Here is a 20,707-nt window from a genome sequence, read left to right as displayed (position 1 = left end):
TTGTTTCTCATCTGGTTCCTGATTTGGGAGGGGTATTGAGAGATGTGATTTAGTGATTCCAGACACACCCAGGCACCTGTGATTAACACAATTTCACTAGGCTTCTCAGCGCCCTCCACTGCTAAGTCTTGGGACACAGGGGAACACAAGGTGGTGGATGGTTCATGTCAGTCTCCTGTAGCTGAGGAGATGACACAGAGCCCCCAGCCAATCTGGCCTGCAGCCTCTCTCTCTCCACTGCTTCGTCAGGAAATGCATCATTACTTAATATTCAGAGCCCCTCAAAAGGATTCAGAGCCCCTCAAAAGGATTCAGTGCCTTAATAACAGCACTATAAAACCTGTGTCGTCAAGGAAAGTATCTGAAGCCAGGCCCTGAGGTTACATTAGCAGGAAGACATTTTAATGGGATTGTAGCTCTTTGTATCGAGAAAGCAGGCTTTGTTCAAGCCTAGAAAACTTATCTATTGATCTTGACCTTTTCTTTCACAAAGTATTTGAAAAAGGAAGCAAATCATGGAATCTCAAATCTGCAGTTCTATTTTGGCTATTTTATTATTCTTTGCCTCCCTCAGATAAAGTATCTAAGTTTCATAAATCATTACTCTTAAAATCAAGCCATGAAAACACATCCATCTTCCCAAGAGTTTATCAGCATTTTGCAAAGCAGCTGGAAATGACAAGTGCCTTAAAAACCTGAATGAAGGAGCCAAATGCCAAATATTACATATAATCTCTATCTGACAGCTTTCTGGGTAGACAATAACCAAGGCCAATCACTTCTTTCTCAGGTTTCCTGACAATATTTTCCTCAAAGTTATTCTTGAATTGTAACTCAAGGTCATGAAAGTAACAGTTGAAGATAGGCCTATCAGTAAACAAAAAAGCAAGCCTGGAACAACCAAGCCTTAAAAGTTTCTTCTTAACGCACCAGGATGTATGCTATCAAAATATAAAGACCCACCGCACACAAAAATACACATGAATAGTGTAATACTATTGAGTATCTATAAACTTCAGATATAGTGTTTCTGACAGTCTTGTTTTCTGGGAAATCCAGCAAAAGGTGCGAACCTCACAACAAATCCTTTTTATTAAAATGGGCAGGGTTTTGCTGCTGGTCTCTCCAAAAGCTGGGCTGACGGCGAATGAAGGCCAGGACTGCACAACCGATGAACGTCAGCTGCTGCTGCCCAGGAGGGGCCAGCCCCCTGGCCCCATGATGGACCTGAATCCTGTGGCACCCACCTGTGCTCTCTGGGCCAGAGCTGGAAGGCACCTCGGGTATCTCTGTTTATGGTGTCTGGACAGGTGAAGGGCTAGTCACCTGCTAGAAAGCAAAGAACATGGATAAAAGTCCTCCATGCTGGCTCCCCACTGTCTGGCCACTAGACCCTTGGCATCAACACTTCTCATGAAGACAAGGGCCTTTGAAGGAAATCTAAAGGTGAGGACATGGTTAAGAACAAAACTATACTAGAGACTTAGTCAAAATACCTAAACGGGTTTAACTTCACAATAAAGTTACAGGAATGCTTGATTTGAATAAGCTGCCCTAAAACACTTAATGCTCAGGACATAGGAGTAACTTTTCCAGTTAATCAGAAGTTGATACTATGAACTTTACTATTAGCCAAGTTTATATGCAAACACATTTGTAAACATTTTATACAAACCATGAACCTATTTGAAAGACAAAATGATCAAATACTTACAAACTGGTAAACTGTATATGCTCAGTTATTTCTCTATTCAATTAATTTGCCCATGTCACAGTGTGTAAAAATTATTTTTAAAGCCATGGAGAGATTTTTAATGTAAGTACATGGACCACCCATGTTATTATAGAGCTCTATGGTTTTAGGACTCCAGATGCAGTTCAGAGAAGATCTGAGGCTTTAAGAAAGGTCAGCTCAACTAGTCTAACTCCTGGTTCTTGGCTCTATTCCTCATCCATTCTGCCTCTTTAAAGCACTTGATCTACCAGCACTCAAGGCATCTTTATAGATTAGCACATCTCATTTCCAAAGCTATGGTGCTTGATTAGCATAGTTTCTAGTCCAGGCCTCCCCTTAGAGTTCTGGACTCCCATATCCAAGCACTCACCTTACGGCCCTCCTTTAGGCCTCACAGACCCTAAGGTCAGTGTCATCTCTGCTCCCTGCCCACCTCCCAACTGAGTCGTCTTGCTTTTTCTACCCCTTATTTCAGTGGCTGGAAACCCCATGACCTCTAGCAGCACAAAACGAAGCCTGGAAGCGAGCTGTCGTGCCTGTTCTTTATTCGCTCCCTTCACCCAAGCTACCCCCAAGTCCTGATGACTTGACCTGTTAAATATCTTTCCAGTCTGACCATTTCTCACACTCTTCTGCCAGCAGGATTCCAAGTCACTGTCTCCTCTTTGGAGCTGTGTAGTGGGCTCTAATGGGAATCACCTTCCATTTTGCAAAATGTTTACAAATGTGCTCTCCCTTTTGCCTTTTCCAGCCTCCTTAATAGAAAAGCACAGATCTGATCATGTCTTTCCTTTATTTGAAATGTTAAAATGGCTTCCTATGGTCCTCAGAATAAAGGGTGGCTTACAGTGCCTGCCTGACCTGGCCCTGGCTCTGTGTCAGCTGACCCCCATTGGCCCCTCCAGATACCTTCTCCCTCGGCAGGGCCTCGGTGCACCCACTCCCTTCTGCCCAGAGTTACTTCCTCTGCCACACCTCAATTACTTCCCCACACAGAAAAGCCCTTCTTGCATGACCATGACAAGACTGGCCTCCAGGTCACATGCAAGCACCCCCCAACCACCTTTCCTTCATGGCACTTCTTAGTTGTAATGACAGCAATGACAGTTGTGTAGTTTGTGTGAGTGTCTGTCTCCTGTGCTCTAAAGCACCCCGATTCCAGGGACTACATGGAGTCCGTTCCCCTCAACCTGCAGGGTCCTGCACAGGGTTGGTGCACAGGTCCACGCACAGCAAATATGTGCACAATGAGCATGGCCAAGGGCAAATGCTGAGAAAGGAGTCAGTGCTCAGATCACGGGGGTTAAGACCTATCTCACTCAGGATCATTCTTGTGCCTTACAAGGGTTAGTTTTTCAGGGCCTCAGAGGATCTGTAGGACGATCCAGTGCCCCCACCGCTGCCAACAGATCTCCCCATCATGGCACCAGGGCTTGAAGAGCATGGAGGGAGGTATTTTTTTAATGTGATTTTTTAAGACAGTGACAGCAGGTTGGCATCCTTTAGGCATCTGATTAGTGGAATCTGTTCAAGTAATAATAAAGATATTTAACTGCTACAACTTCAATCTAACTGAGAAAATGTCTAGGAATTGAGAAAGCAGGAATGCTCTTTCCACAGAGGCTTCCAAATGAATAAACAGAAGAAGGAGGGACTGTTAAAAGGCAGAGTGGTATAGTGTATATGTGCACAAACTTTGGACCCTGGCACCCTACTGGATCTGTCACCACGGGCAAGTCACTTGACCCCTTTTTTCGCTTCAGTGTGCTGCTCTGTAAAATGAGGACAACAACAGCATATCTTATAGAGTTGTGAGGATTCAATGAGTTAATGTATGTTAAGTGCTTTGAGCAATACATTAATGTCTGCCATTCTATTATAACAAAGTGTTTTTAAAACTTGCTTTATAGTATTCTAACTAAAGCTGACGTATTTTGGTTAGAATGGCACTCAGCTAATATTTAAAACTAAGATGTTAAAAATTAAAACATGCACTGGCTTGTTTTGTTGTACATAAAATATTTTTAATGAAAATACTCTGAATGAATAACCTTGCTTATTCAGATAAAACAAACAAAATGCCTGTTAGTGGATGGCTGTTGGCTTCTTAACAGAGTGTGACAAAAACATTCCTCAAATATGCATGAATAACCTGTTCAGCATCCAGTGAATTCACAACCATATGCCTTGTTTACCCTTGATACATAAAGAAACAAAATCACATTCAGTTAACTGAGCTAAACAGTAAAATTAATCAGAAAATAATCCACAAAATAAATCACTGCATTAAAGCAGAGCAAGTATACCTACATGCATCCTTGAGTTGTGAAGAGTGTATGTTAAGACTACATCAAAGAGAGGGGTACTTTTTATTATAAAAACAGCCTACTTAAATGTTTCCTACTAGACACACATCTATCCTTATAACCAGGGGATCCCCTCTTAAACATTTGCCCAAGGATCATGAATGAAGACAGAAAGATTTACACAGGAATGTTCATAGCACCTTAATTCACGAAAGCCAAAACCTAGGAATAATCCAGATGCCCACCAGCAGAAGAATAGATAAATCATAATGTATTTATATAATAGAATACAGCAATGAGAAGGATGAACTTCTGATGCATATAACAACATGAATATACTTCGAGGATATTATGCAAATTAAAAGAATCTGGATTTTAAAAAGTACATATGTGATTTTCTTTATGAAGTTCAAGAATCATCAAACCTGATTAATGATGACAGAAGCCACAATATGGTTATTTCTGGGAAGGGAATAACAGGAATAGACAGGGAAGGAGTATGAGGGAATCTATGGGGTGCTAGCAATATTCTATATCCTGATTTGGGTGGTAGTTACACAGATGGATAAATATGTAAAATTTCTCAAGCTATACTGAAGATATGGGTAACTTTATGTACTTTATTGCATGTCTTTTACTTCTATTGTTTAAAAACCATTCTCATTTAGTAGTTTAAACCATGGACTGATTGTACTTTGATTTAACAAAGCTGACAGTCATTTGAGTATTTCATGTGCTGTTGGAGAACTGGCAGAGTGCTCTCCGTCATACAAACCAAACCAAGTGTAGTGGACTGACCTGTGTCCACGCCCCAACTCCCCCACCGCCAAATGCATAAATTGTATCCATAATCCTCAGTGTGACTGTATCTGGAGACATGGTCGTTAAATAGGCAATTAAGGATAAATGAAGTAGGGCTCTAATCCCATCTTTATAAGAACAGGAAGAGACAGCATGAGTGTGTGCTCATGAGAAAAGACCTTGTGAGGACACCGTGAGTGGGCGGATGCCTGCAAGTGCAGGAGAGAGGCCTCAGGGAAACCAGACCTGCCAACACTTTCATCTTGGAATTCCAGCCTCCAGAACTGTAAGAGAATTAACTTCCATGGTATTTTGCCATAGCAGCCCAAGCAGACTACTACGCCAAGTAAAGAAGGCTTGAAGAGAAACCCCAGGAGCTCTGGCGTTTGTGGGGCCCAGGTGTCAGTGACATTTGCTGTGAGAAATCTACAGACTAGTCAGAGCCAGCAGGGCAGAGAGAGAGGGGGTTGGGTTTGGAGCAAGAGGTACTTCTATGGCAAATGCAACAGGGGTGTGTGTTTCCTGTGGTCATACTGTGGGCTCTGTAGAAGCAGCCTGCTTGAGCAGGAGGAGGTGAAGTTTAAAATTAGATATGTTTAACACCACTACATGCCTCTCAGAATGGCTAAGGCTAAATGAATGGTACGGTGCCAGGTGCTGACAAGGATGGAGAACTACAACTCTCATAACCTGCTGTTGGGAGACAAAATTGGTTGCAACCACCTTGGCAAAGAGTCCGGCAACATCTCCAAACCAAAAGATACACCTATTCTATGACTCAGCAATTCCACTCCAACAGAAATGACTGCACATATGCACCAAAATAAATGTCCAAGAATATGTACAGTGAGGCAACCCAATTGTCCTTCAACAGAAGAATGGATAAATGAATGCAGTATATTCACACAATGGATTACTAAACAGCGATAAAGAGGAATGAACAACTGTCACACACAACATAGATGAATCTCTAAAATAATACTGAACAAAGAAGTCAGTCACAAAAAATTTCATACTGTATGCTTCCACTTATATGAAATTTAAAATGGGCAAAATTTCTCTATAGTGATAGAGGTCAGAGTAGTGGTTAGTTACCTTTGGGGTGTTGGTTGATATTGACTGGGAAGGGGCACAAAGGAGCCTGGGGTGGAGGGTAGGAAATGTTCCATATCTTGATTCATGTGCTAGTTATGTGGGTTTTTAGATATGTGAAAATTCAACAAACTACACTTGAGGTTTCTGCTTTGCAGTTTGTTCAGTTTATATTGCAATTTTAAAATGAAAATTAGGTGGGAATTTGGAATTTTTATTACACTGGATGGTGTTTTGTGATTGACTGGATTTAACTTCTCAACACTTAAGAGTAACTGGGAAATCTAAGGGATTTGCGCAAGATTTTATTTCAATGGGGAAGAGAAGACAAGTCTATTAAGTGGGTAGGAAGGAGGTGTGCAAGAAGAGCTGGAGATGGTTGCTCTCTGCACCCCACTGAGCCCAGCCCATCAATAAACCCATTACACATCAAGGGCATTTTAATTCAAGAATCCTTGGACAACAAGATGGTGTTTTTGAAGCCTGCCAAAAGTATTACTTAAGTTTCTGTTTATTATTCAGCTGACAAGATTAACTCTGATGTGATAGCATGGGAACCACAGTTCATGCTGATATCAGCAGTTTACTGACCTATGTCTGGTTTTACTATCCAAAAATGTTGAAGAAGACAGAAGTCCCCTGGCTTGGCACAAAGATACCAACAATAGACACTGGCTCACATTATCCAGCTAACAATTATAACAGATTGTAACTATTACTTTTGGAATGTAGCACTTTGCCTGATAATACTTAGATTGGCTAATTCCCAATGATTAGGAAGTTGCAGGAATATAAATGTTTATGCATATGTGTGTGTGTATTCATTCCAAGATCCTACTTTAGCTTTCATTTTGGACAGTACATAGTTAAAGGTGGCCACTTGACACTATATTTTTATCCTTTCCATCTCAAGACCCCCAACTTAAATGAGTATAAAGGCATAGAGAAGATATAAACCCACAAGAGAATGGGAGAGAGAATATCTACAAACAAGAGATTTTAACATATTTATTTGGATCTCACTGGACTATAGAATCCCAGGCATCCAGGCCGAGCAAAGGATGGGGGTAGAGAAGGCTCTGAAAACAGGAGATTCACTGTAACCAGACATTTGGATCGCAGCCCTCTGCTCCATGGAACACACACACATCACTAGAAGCCAGCAGCTACTTCTCAGGGAAAAGACTGGCATTTGGGGATTCCCAGGGAAGCCACTGTGTGGCTCCCTGCCTGACCACCCACTGGTCTGCTGGTGGACAGGGCTGGGGTCCTGTCCAGATCTTCACCCAATCAACAGCTAGCACGCACCAATGGCTCTTTTTGGGAGGGCAGTGGGAGTTTTGCCTTTCGTGTGGACAGCCAGAAATGCCTAAGGATGCATGGTTGCCTCCCCCAGAGTCCTCTCTCACCTCGGGGGCCCTTACCCAATGGCCAACAAGTATAGAGTATGAATCCCACTGACACTGGTGGAGACACCCCTGAGGATGCACACACTCCAGAGCTCAGGGCTTTGGGATCACCCCCTTTCTGGGCTGCTTCCCCGAGTCCTTCCTAGCCTCCCAGGAGCATCTCCTGAAAACAGCAGTGCAGCATGCACCAAGCCCTCTCAGGGTCTGCCCTGGGGAGTCCCACCGAACGTCTCTGCGAGCCCCGTGGCTAATTCAGGTCGCCAGCCTATGGATGGACAATCAGGGAGACCCACACATTTGTTGGAAACCTTCAGCGTGGAAGGGAGCAGTCCAAGTCAGCCAGGGGATGTAAACAAGCCACTATAGTTCCTCAAGTGGAAGAAAGAGGAGGGAGTGGTAAGAAAGGGGAAATTATCAGAAAGAAGAAAAGGTAAGACTATGCAAATAACATAATGAAAGAAACCTTCATCATCCGCCTTCATAACACAGTCTCTTTACCGCAATAGGGGGAACCTCATTCTGCAGACAGATGGATAATTGCCTCCCAGTCACCTTACAGTTCTCCAGTAAGCTGCCCTTCCCACTCCTGCTCCCTGCTCCCCCTGCCTCCATCTCTAAGAGTAACTTTGAAAGCAGTCTGCACTGTCAGTAAGTAGGGTGTTGTGTCTCACCTGGAACGGCTCAGATATAATAGGGGATAAAATCCTGAGCCCCTCAGATTCCATTCTTCCCCAAGCAGGCTTGAAATACCTCACACGACTTAAATGTAACATGCACTTCTTACAAGGGCTTAGCATTCCATCTTCAAGGTTAGACAGCATCTCCTGGAGCAGTAACAATTTATGACACATTGAAACACACTTTATAATTTATTTTACACCAGCCATGGATCTTTTTTCCCAGGTTACAGAAAGTTAATATATCTTGGCAGACTAAAAAAGTTCAATTCTTATTTGAAAGTTGACTTAATTGTTCCTTTCCTTAAACATATTTTAATAATTTTGGTTTTAATTTTCTAGCATATGCCTTTCCTCCCACACTTTAAATACACATACAATTTCCTCATGATAGAACACAGAGTAACGTATTCATCATAGACTCTTTGGAAAAATAACACCCATGCATACATTGCTAAATTCCACCATTCAGGTTTTGTCCACCTCACTTTAAAAAGAAAAATTTAAGTTTATCTATTTTCTAATAATTCCAGTCTTGGGCCTATACTTATCAATAAGTTAAATGGGAGCTCTGTTTAAACTTTGCTGCTCAGAGATGTGTGTGATTCCTTGAATACATGTTGGGGATATACAGCGGAAAAGATGAAGTATATTTTACCAGGTCTCTATTTATAGCCAAGGCTATAAATAGACCCCAAGTTCAGGACCCCAAGTTAAGTTTTTGGGAAAGCACAGCAAAAAACGGGGCTGTTGGCAGCTGAGGTGTGGAAACACTTCAGCCTGCAGAGCTCCTACAGTCACAGAAAGCCCCAGGGACCAAGGCTAAACAGTGGGACACTGTAGTTATTCTCCAGTAAACCCTTTTTATGCTGAATTGTTGGTTTCATTTGTTTTGTTTGTTTGTTTTCCCTTTATTTCTTCCCTGACATTCTTTTCCTTTTATGGTCAATAGCAGGGAGGAAAAAACTTTAAGGCATGAATCTTGAAGCCCTTAAATTTAATTACTGAAGTTGACTCAGTCATTCCCAAAGCTTTACTAGAGAATAGATAGAGAACTCACAGGAGAATAAGTAAAATTTCTTTTAAAGATGGAAAAATAACATAGAAAAGCAAGATTATCTTAACCCCATTTATTCAACTAACATGTTCTCAGCATATAGTATATATGTGCCTACTCTTTATATGCTATTATCTTTCCTGGTGCTAAAGGAGATAAAAACAATGTAGGTGGGTGGGTGTAATTTTGGAAGGACAAGAGAGAGAGGAAATAAAGTGGGCGTGGACTGCTAGAGTCCACAGGGAGCTGTAGATGCCTGCAAACAAGTGGAATCTTAAGGCATGAATCTTGAAGCCCTTAAATTTAATTACTTATTGAATACATGTTGGGGATATACAGCAGGAGCTGGCAAACAAAGTTCCATGGGGCAGATCCCCCTTACTCCCTGGAAATTGGGAGTGCGTTATACACTTTTAGATGGTTGAAAAAAAAATCAAGAGGGAATCAAAGTTTTGTGACATGTGAAAGTGTGATATGAAATTAAAATGTCAACATCCATAAATAAAGTTTTAATGGAATGCAGTGGCACCCACTGGTTTAATGGAACGCATGCCTGCTTTTGCCCTACAACAGTGGAACTGAGAAGCTGCGACAGAGACCAGTATGGCTCACAGAACCTATTTACTATCTGGCCCTATTCTGAAAAAGTTCAACAACCCCCTGGTTTAGAGGAAGGAGACTGTCACTTCTATCCAAGGTCATTGTGAGGAAAGTTGCACATCTACCTTGCTTTTCTATAGCCTTTTATAAAGTAAATGAGCTAACTGTGTATGCAACTCAGCATAGGGCCTGACACCTTGCAGTTGTGATATTAACTTGTTTTCATTCACCAGTATTTTCATTCAATGAGCTTGTAAAATAGGAATTGATATGTACTTACATTGGACAACTAGAGAGCCATAAAGGATACACTCATATCTGAACATAAGATTAGGTTGGACCTTCATACTACCTAACACTATGGAAACATTTCATCTGTGGAACAAACTCTAGCTCCTTTAGGACAAAATTCCCCTAGGTATTAGCACAGGAAAAAAAAAAAAATTCTTGTACTTTCAAGTTATTTGGAAAAGAACTGGGTGTCAAAACTATTTTCATATCTTGGAAGAAATACATTAGGTTGAAGTTGAGAAGTAATTGAACTGAACATCTAAAACTTCTGGGGCTGGGGGTGGGGGTGGAGGTGGTGGCAGCTTGGGAAAGAGAGGGGAAAGAATTGGGAGGAGAGATTAGCCAGGCCAGTGAGTAATCAAATCAGCCCAGGCATGAGGTCAGGGCCCAGTGTCTGGGCACGGTTTACACAGCCCAGGAAAGCCACTAGATTTAAGAATTAATCCATTTAGCTTACTGCACTTCCATTTTCTACAGTAATAGTTTCTTCTTTTGGAAATAAAATATTTACTCAAAAATAAAATTTCTATTTATAGTTATTGTGACATCACTCACACCACCAAATACCCAAATATGCTAATGATTGGAACCAAATGAAAAAGAAAACTTTGGACATGATATTATTTCACACTATAAGAAAATAAGCACTTTTTTGATGGGTGTAATACAATAGAACAGTGTTTTTTGAACTGCGTGTCAGAACTTATTAGTGTTGAAATCATTTTACTGGATTGCCAACCATATGAAATAGAGAACAGAAGAGAAAATACCAGGGTGTATTGCATATAATAAAGAACAAGTATTGTTGAGTGAAACTTTGTTTCAGTGATATGTTTGTGTGAGTGTGCATGCACACATATGTGTGTTAATATATACTCCTGATATTGTTAGGCTATGATGTACATTATGTTCTCACTGGCAATCATGGTCAAAAAGTTTAAAAGCCACTGAAATAGAGTGTGATCCACTTAAGGAAAAGTCCAGGATAAAAACCCTAATTCACTGAAGAGCCACATTAAGGACTAATTATTCTGTAAGTGGAATTTCTTTAGATGACAAGCTCTTCCTCTGCATTTAAACTATGCTAAATCTATAGAAAAAGAGAACTCAGGCATCCCTTGTCAGGTATGGTATACCTCTTCTTTAAAATAAGGTGTACCTGTTAATGAATACAGAATTGATCCCAAGATACAAAATTTATCAGAAGTCAGAAACATAAATGATTACATTGTTCAGAAAGATTGCTAATGAACTCCTTTTCAAAATAAACAATTCCTGTATTTTTCACACTAATTAGTCCACCATGAAGCAGAAGAGGAGGGAGCCGGAGAGGGAATTTAGTGAACAGGAATGGCTTTACCACCACCATACCTCAACAACCTTCCATGATCACTTGGCATATACAAAAATATGACATAATTTCTATTCCCTCCAAATTGGATTTTGGAAAAGAGGAAGTCACCTTATGTCTGACTCCATATAAAGGTCTCCCATATTATGAATGAAACACTCTCTGGCTACTTTCTTCTGAGTGCCAAAAAGGAAAAGGTGTGTTACTGCCAAGATAACAGGAACTGAAATCAAGCAATTCATTAATGCTGGATGTGATGGCAATTGATTTTAAAGGGAGAAACCATGTCAAAAACATTTTACCTGGTAAGACCAAAGATGTCAAGAAAAGGAGATACACGTTTCAGAGGTTACGTGAGACCTGTTCATAGCAGGTAGCCTGGAACCACTGCAATCAATACTAGATAGGGGTGCTCATGGAAGTCACATGACTGAAATAGGATAGAGGAATGAATGAACAAAAGAGGCCGCTGTAATACCAGTTTAAGTAAATATTCCTTCACAACTGCCTGTATTGGATGTCCTTATTCAAGCTGCTGAGAGATGCTGGGTTGTGGAGATCATGACTATACACCTATAGGAAGAAAGGGGGGAAAATCACGTGTTCTTATGTTATGTGAATGGGCACACAGGGCTTGGAATAAAGTTTGTAGTGGCAGCATTATACGGAAATTTAGGAAATTCATCATACAGAAACTTTAAATGTTAGGGGGAAATGAATATGCCAAAAGTGGCCTGATGATGAAAAAGACTGAAGTCAAAAAAGTATGTGGAACATTTGAGTAAATGATTTCATACAGTGTGAAAGTAAAAGAAAGTCATATTTTCTAAATTACTAATCTTATATAATGTGGTATGAAATATATGCAAGAAAATTAATAAGTTAAATATAAGTAGACATTTTGCCCCTTATCTATATCCCTAAAATGTGCATATTCAAGTTGATATAAAGCCTTCTTAAAAACCATCTCATTGGAAAGTGGGAGACCACCTTATAATCAAAGGTGCCTTCTACATGTGCATATTAGGTAATCTGCATCCTAGATAACTGGGGTTCATCAACAGTTGGCTTGTGAGTGAACTGAACTGCAGGTAATACATTAAAACTGTTCCAATACATTAAAATCCCTACATTCCAACACCAAGACCTTCTATCAAACCAATTTCTATCTGTTAAAAAATTCTTTATGATCTCTCTGTGCCATGTGGAACAGAGGGTGTGGATGCCCTGCCTCATGTCCCCTCAGCCCACTTTGAGTTCTCCTACAGCTCTGCTGGACTGTTCCCACGCACAGTGACAAGTTCCCACCTCCAGCCCACTCTGCCTCTCTCCTTACCTACTCAAGGGCTTTCTCTGGTGCCTCTGGAGTTTGCTAACACTGGCAGCCCTGCAGCACTGGGGATTTAATGCCTCCAGCATTACATTATGGATAAACATCCCAGTCTCCCCACTGCTTCTTGGACAACCATAAAGTGCATCCTACATGATCCCGACAGAACCAAGCCTTCATTGCCCACAATGGTAATTTGCTCATTAGCCGCCCCCCGTCATATGGGCTTGGTTTTCTTCCCTGTCTCATTTTCTCCACTCTCTTACTTACGCTTCTTGGGATTACCTCCCCCCAAAACTACTTGCACCCATGTCCTTGCTCAGGCCCCGCATGCATAAGCTACTTCAGCGTCATGCAGCAATTCGCATCCTCTCTGAAAAACGGCTATCTGCAGAAGTCAAGGCAAAAGAGCTGTGCCCTCATTCCTTATACCTGGATTACTTAGATCTTTGGAAATGTCTCATCCATTTCTTTCAATATGTATTTGACGATCCCCTACTAATGCAAAGAGTTTCTCTGTGGGTTGCAGGGTTTGTCCAGATGGCAAAACATAGTTCTAGCACCAAGCACCTTACATTTGAGAATGGGACATGAAACAGGGAGGAAGAAAAGACATCCCATAACTAAAGAAGACTTAGACTGCAGAAGTTATGTGGCAGTTCCAAGAGCGGGGTGACTTCCAGCAGGCTCGGATTCAATCACTACATAGACAGAGCCACTCTTCAAGTTTTCTAACGTAAATGTTTAATTGAGGACATCCATCTTTTTATAAACTCAGCACTGACTTGTAAGCCCAAAAAGGGTACATAGTAGGTAATACAGCCTTATGGGTGACTGATTCAAAACCAAAAGACAAAGCATCAGACTGTGGAGGAGTGTCCCACAGTGACTCCACCAGTTAGGTGCAATATGATATGGCCAGGTGAAGCAAGGAGACCTTCTCTGCTGTTCTTTGATCACACCCTTAGCTCCTGATATTCTCTCTGCCTATGAAGCCCTTCCTCCAGATATCTGCAGGGCTCTCTCCTTCACCTCCTTAAGCTCTCTGCTCAAGTCCTTCCTGAACACCTTATATAAAATAACAGCACCCCTTACATTGCCACACTCTATTGTCTTCCCTGCTTTATCGTTCATAGTACTTACCACCCCATGACATATTATGTATTTGCTTTTTTTTTAACTGAAGTACAGTTGATACACAATATTATATAGGTTTCAAGTATACAACACAGTGGTTTAACAGTTACACACATTATTAAATCATCACCCCTACTATAGCAGTTACTATGTCAACATAGGAAGATGTTATAGAATCACTGGCTATATTCTCCATGCTGCACTTCCATCACTATGACCAACTTACATTATGACTGAGAATTTTTGTGCTCCTTTATCCCACCCCACCCTCCTACCCCATCCCCGCCCACATGGTAACAACCAGTCTCAGTGTCTCTGAGTCTACTGCTATTTTGTTCATTTTGTTTTGGTTTGGTTTTAGATTCCACAAATAAGTGACATCATATGGTATTTGTCTTTCTTTGCCTGGCTTATTTCACTTGCAATAATACCCTTGAGTTCCATCCATATTGTTGCAAATGGCAGGATTTCTTTCTTTTTTATGACTGAATAATATTCCATTGTATATGTGTACCACTTCTTCTTCATCCATTCATAGACACTTTGGTTGCTTCCATATCTGGGCTATTGTAAATAAGGTGGCAAGAAATATAGGGGTGCATGTATCTTTTTGAATCAGATATTTTGTTTTCTTTGGGTAAATTTCTAGAAGTGCAGTTACTGGGTTGTATTGTATTTCTCTTTTTAGTGTTTGGAGCAACCTCCAAACTGCTTTCCACAGTGGCTGTATCAATTGACATTCCCACTAAGTGTAGGAGGGTTCCCTTTTCTCCACATTGTCACAAATGTCCAATTACATTTGTTATTTCTTGTCTTTTGGATAGTGGCTGTTCTAAGTGGTGTGAAGTGATACCTCATTGTGGTTTTAATTTGCATTTCTAATTGATGTGGAGCATCTTTTCATGTGCTTATTGGTCATCTGTAGTATTTGCTTATTTATTTTTAATCTCCTCCCACTAAAAGGCTGGTGATAGGGTCTGCTTTTCCCCTCTGCTGTATCTTTTGTACCTTGAATAGTGTCTGGCTCTGAGAAAGCACTCAATGAATATTTGTTGAAGGAAAAAATAAATGATTTCATCATTAGAATCTCAAAATCATCACTCACCACAGCAGAAGTTCCATAAATGGACCTGAAATCATGACACAGTCCCATAACTCAAGGTCTAAAGGGTATACAATTATTTTGTGGAAACAAAATGTTTTGGGTAAAGCTTCATACATATGAATAAGTAAAATGGTTTTAACTCTAACATAAATTTGCATAGGCCATGGAATGAAATTCATTTCAATGCCCATATTACAAATAAGAAAGAAATTCTACTATTTCTGAACTTGGCTACTATACCTAGCTTACCAAAAATATTAATTTATTCATGGGATCATGTGAGAAATATTTATTGAATGTTTATGATGAGTATATGGCATTGGGTAAGGTGTTATATTTGATTTTTCTTTTGATAAATTGACTTTATACTTTGCTATAAAGCTGTATCCTGCTGTTATAGATAGGGAAAGCTCATCTTTTAAAAAAACACTTATTTTTTCCGATTATTTTAGAAAAAGCCTTATTAATTTAAGTCAGCAATCCCCTGAGATAGTATTGTCACAGGATGTACTTCAAGTGGAGTTTTTTTATTCAGCTAATTTTAGAGGTAAACATTTTTCTCTTTTCATTGAGTTTAAGGGAAGGAGGAACCACTGTGTTTAACAACATTAAATGCTCAATATTATAAAAATTACATAAGTAGTTGTCAAACTCTAATTATATAGGGCTAATTGGTTTCACTATAAATTCATGCTTACAGTTGGGTGATAATCTTCTATGCACCCCTGAATGACTCACTGCTCATTTCCACAGTACGTATTCCAGGTCTTTGTTATTCTACTCATGGTCTCAGCCAGTCCACCTATCTTCTGACTTTACTTAGAAGACTGAACTGTCGGTCACTAGGGTCTCTCCCTTACATTTTCGATCTCTCTTCCCTTCAGTGGATTGTTCTTTGCTCTTAAAGTAGCCTCAAGTTTTCCTATACTAAAAACATTACTTTCTCTATACCATGCCACCTATGATGCATCAGACTCTCCTTCCTCCTTCACCACACAACTCATTAAAAAAGGAAGTTGTCTTCCCTGTTATCCATATGCACTATCTCTCCCTCTCCTTTCAGTCTCTAGCAGCCTGGCTGCCACTTCCACCTACCTCAAAGATAATCAAGGAAAGCCAGGAATCAATCAATCCAGTGGCTTTTCCTCTGCTGCAGCCTCGCCCCTGCGGGGGTGCCATATGAATGACCTACAGATGATGGTGGTTCCCCTCACCTTCCCCAGCTTCCAGGACACCATTCTACTTCCACCATTTTTCTCCAACCAACCCTTGTTCTTATCCTTTTTTTCCCTTTTCCCCTGTGACATATAGACATCCCCCAAGGATCCTATCCTTACCCTTTGTTTTTTCTCACTTCATTTTCTTTAGGGTCATTTCTGCAGCATCAAAATCCCTCTGAAGTAGATAACTCACAAATCACTCTTTGTAGCTCTAACCTCTCTCTAAAGACCTACAGTGTAGTCTAGTCCCTTCTTTTGGCCTATCTGGTCTCCTTATTGCAATCTTTTCTCATTTCATTAGGTATACAATGCTGCAAGATTATCACCCTAATGCACAGTTCTGTCCGGGTCTATCCTTCTCTTCAGACACCTTCCATGGCTCCCAGAACTTACTGAATAAAATCCACATATAACAACCTTAAACAAACCTCTCTTTCTTATCTCTCATTACACTTCTTGGCATTCCCTGAGCTCCATCCAAGGCACACTATTCTTTGGTCCCTTGTGCAGTCACACACCTTCCCACAACCAAGCCTTTGCTACATGTTCCTTCCCCAAGGGTGCCCTTCCTTCCCTGCCCAGCCCAAACACCACCTGTACAAATCCCAGTTCAAATGCTATCTCTTCCACATAACCTTCCCTGATTCTTCCATCAGAAGTCATTTTTATATTCTGCAAATTCCCATGACAGCTTTTCCAGCACTTAGTTACATACACAACTTATCTCTTGTTCCAGGCCATGAACTTTCCTGCAGGCAGGATCTAACTCTCCTTATTCTTTAAATCTCCAGCCCTCTCAGTATTTCCCAAACTCTCTCCAAAGGTGCCTATATTTACAAAATGAACAAACGTTTATAAATGAAGGATTGTAACCCCCAGGGTTAACTTCAGATTCTAGTGCTTGAAATTCTCTCTCGATTTTAGCAACAACTACTTTTTTCCTTGTAGGATGTAAGTCCCATCTTCCCATAGTACCATAGTTTATTCCTTTTGGCCCCCAGCTCAACTTTCAAATGTCTTTTAACTCCCAAGTCTTCTGAAAAATGAACTTCTTTAAGAGACCCAATAATGAAAAAAAAAAGTATTAATGCTACTTTAAGTGCAGAAAATGCATCCATGCAAAACAAATGGCTTGCTGCAGGCTACAGTGAAAGGTACAACTATTTACCAGACTGAATTACAGGATTCAAGCTCTATCATTAACCTTACTAGTCCAATCCTTAGAAAAAGCCAGCCATTGTATTTTAAAAATTATCACATTTACATTAGAAAGGAAATCACTAATTCCTGAATCATCAATTGCGTTGTTGTATAATTCTTTTTCTAACAGTTTATTTACCTTATACATTCTCAATATTCTTAAACTTTATTGTAAGACATTTACATCTCTGGATTTTGCTTGCAAATATAGACAGCTTTAAAAAAAAACACAACAATCTCTTAGAATGCCTTTTCAATACCATAAGCACTTTTCTCAGAAAGAACTAATAAGAGAGTAAAGAACTAAGATCCAAAATTCATTTTTATAATCCATCCTTAAATCTTGGATAAGATCCAACAGCCTTACATTAAAATTTTAGAAGGCTTAACTTGAAGGGCATGGGGAAATTTAATGTTCACAGCTTCAAGAGCACCTGGTCTGTACACCATCATTAATTAAAAGAAGATAAACGGGAAGAAAAAAACATACGTGGCCAGTCTCAGTCTTATTTTCAATGTAATAACGATATCATGCAACCTTTGCTAAAGCAAAACAAAATTTTCTAAAAAGAAAAAGAGAAAGAAACCTCTGATGCCAACGTGTTGTATATTTACTCATGTAGCCATGACTGCTATAGGCTTTTCAAAGAGGACCAGGGCAGCCAGTTTGGATTCTGACAGCAATGCAGCAGAATTTAAGGTGTTATGAGTAAAATATGTTCTAAGCAGGTTAATCTAGTCACACAAGATTTTCATAAAGCAGTAGCAAAACATTAAATGTAAAGGTGCATTCACTCCTACAAATACCGCAAGAGAAAATACAGGCACTGGGGAGTCAAACTGCATTGGACACTCATATGAATATGCTATGTCCCTTCCTGTATCTCGCTGCCCAACCCCACACAAGCCTATCTTTATCATGCAGAAACAATTAAACAGCTATAGATTCTGGATGCAATTCTGTGTTCTGGCTCCCTCTGGGTAACTTATTGCCAGCCTGACATTTTCCAAATTCCCTACTAGTAGGCTACATTGGCCAGGAAATCAGGCTTCACCCACCTGGGACCCCATCACCATGGGTCTTGGGGAATTTCAGTTCCCGGATGATGCGTGGCACCACCTAACCATTGTGAAAGCTGGGAAAGTGGATGTCACCAGCGGTAGAAATGAGTACCTTTTTTCCTAAGGAAAACGCCCAGCCTGTGTGATACTGACCAAGGGGATACCAAACATTTCCCAGTATGATCTTTTTTCTTCTTTTTAAATACCCCTACTGCATCGCTTTAAACACACCTCCAGAGTTCAGTTTACAGGAACCAACATAAAGATCACTCATTCTTCAGGTATAAGGCTTCCAGTGTTTAAATGTGGAAAGAGAAGGTCTAGTTGACATTTAAAGTTATGGGGACAGAGAGAGGAATGTGTCCACTAGAGACCCTTCTCCTTCAGGTCAGACAAGAGATAAACAATAGAAACTGCAGAGTCAGGGCGTCCAAGACCCTGACAGAACAGAAGCTGAGGAAAGAAGTGTCAGAATGGAAGCTCCCTTCAAAACCAAGGACTCCAGCAAGCCCCAATGGAATAACCATTATCCTATTTCCCCGCCATGTGCCCAAAACCACATGCACACTTCCACTTCCCCATATCAAGAGGCCAGAGAAAGGGGAAGTGAGAATCCCTACACCAGTCATCCACACGCAGGAGCAGAATGAGACTGTACTCAGAGCTGCAGGGTCAAAATAACAAACACCGTCCCACTGTCAGCCGATGACAGTAAGTCAGGGCATAAGCAATCTCCAGAGCCCAGTTTGGGGAGTATGGATGCAATCACACGAGTACACACACATACACACTCTCACACACGGGATTTTACAAATCCGCACCTACCCCATTGCCTCCCACCACACGCACACACCGAGTGCATCCTGCCCATGTCATCCTTGCCATCACCACACTCTTCCTCCCGGAGAGTCAGCCAAGAGATGAGGGATCCTACCGGGCATTCCTGGAAATGTCATTCCCCAACACCTTCGGTCCGCCACCGCCAGCCCCTTGGCTGTACCTTTTACACACACACACACACACACACACACACACACACACACACACACACACACACACACACTCCTGCCATAACTGTCATCAGGCCGCCCTCTGTCCCCAGAGCCCCACAGCTCAGCCCGCACCGGACACCAGGAGTCCCTACCCTCATCGCCCACTTCCACTGCCCCGTTGCTCAATGGCTAAAGGCATTGCCCCCTGCATGTCGCCGGCTGCCCCCCGCTCCTCCACACTATTGTTCCACGCAGCCCCTCTCGCTCCCGGGGCGCCTTTTGGCGAGGACCGGGGCTCCGTCGGGGGCAGCATCAGCGCCCGGCAACCCCACCCCCATCCACCCACCCGTCCCTGGCAGTGGTACCTTGCCTGACAGCTGGGTCCGCGGGCCCGCGGGAGCAGGCGGCTCTAACGACAGCGTTGGTGCCGAGCCTGGGAATCAAGCTCCGCTCGGGCCGCTCCTACCTCCAGCGCCACCATCTTCTCCCGCCGCCGCCGGGACCGTAGCCGCCCTTGCCGGCTCTGGCTCGGGCTCGGCCGCCGCTCGGGCCCCTCCGGTCCGCGGCCCCACCCCCTTCTCCCCACCCTCCCGCCGCCCGCCCCTCGTGACGCGCGCCGGGGCCGAGCCGGGCTGGCCTGCCTGCCGGGGAGGTGCCGGAGGTAGCGCGCGCGCGCCGGGAGCTGGGGGCGCCCCTGCCTCCCACGCCCACCCGCGCGCGCGCACGGCGCGCGAGCCCGAGGCGGCGGGGCGGTGTCCTGCACTCGCGGCCCGTGCGGCGCCCCGGCTCCGACGTGGGTGGACGTGCGGAACGCTCGTGCCTCTCGCCGCCCCTCGCGCCCCGGCTCAGGCAGGAGCGTCCGGACGCGCTCGCGCCCCTCGTGAGCCCTCGGCCCTTTCTTCGACTTCGGGCAGGGCGCACGAAGCGGGAAAAGCAGCTGCCCCCCAGAGGGGACTGACGGGGATTTCCACTCTCCTCGGCGGAAACCCAAGGGGTCCCCCGCTCTCCTATGCAGCGGCTGTGGCCAACTTCTGCTTGCAGGAACGGGCTACGCTGCAGGACCACGAAGCCGGTCAGCCGCGTCGGCTGCCGTGGTGTGTTCTTTTTCCGTATTTACTACCGAGCTTTCCCGCTTCCAGGCCCCTTAAGTACTGCCTGCATTCTCGGCGCGGCGGCCGCACTCATACCTTCGGAAAAGAACATTTCAGGTTCTCTGGAACGCGCTGCAGTTCTTAATTTTCGCCGCTAGAGGGAGAGCCTTTAAGGTTTGGGCCGGAACGAAGCTGGAGGTGTTTGCAGCCCTTGAGGGGAACTGCCCAGTCCTGCGGGCACAGCAGAAATC

The 20,707-nt window shown here is 42.6% G+C and overlaps 1 protein-coding gene across 5 annotated transcripts in view; it reads right to left on the bottom strand.

The window, feature by feature from the left end:
* Positions 1 to 19,934, bottom strand: part of APBA1 (amyloid beta precursor protein binding family A member 1) — a 212,669-nt gene extending 192,735 nt beyond the window's left edge. For 4 of the 5 annotated variants that reach the window (XM_057498589.1, XM_036920200.2, XM_057498590.1 and 1 more), the window contains exon 1: positions 19,731 to 19,934. The gene's annotated coding sequence lies outside the window, so the exon portion shown is untranslated. Of the gene's footprint in view, positions 1 to 19,198; positions 19,292 to 19,730 lie in introns of those variants that run through there. The other variant, XM_036920202.2, reaches the window with a different exon arrangement.
* Positions 19,935 to 20,707: the final 773 nt, after the last annotated feature.

Source organism: Manis pentadactyla, chromosome 3 (genome assembly GCF_030020395.1).
Source record: "Manis pentadactyla isolate mManPen7 chromosome 3, mManPen7.hap1, whole genome shotgun sequence".
Lineage (NCBI taxonomy): Eukaryota > Metazoa > Chordata > Mammalia > Pholidota > Manidae > Manis > Manis pentadactyla.
This window is presented reverse-complemented; position numbering and strand designations above follow the sequence as displayed.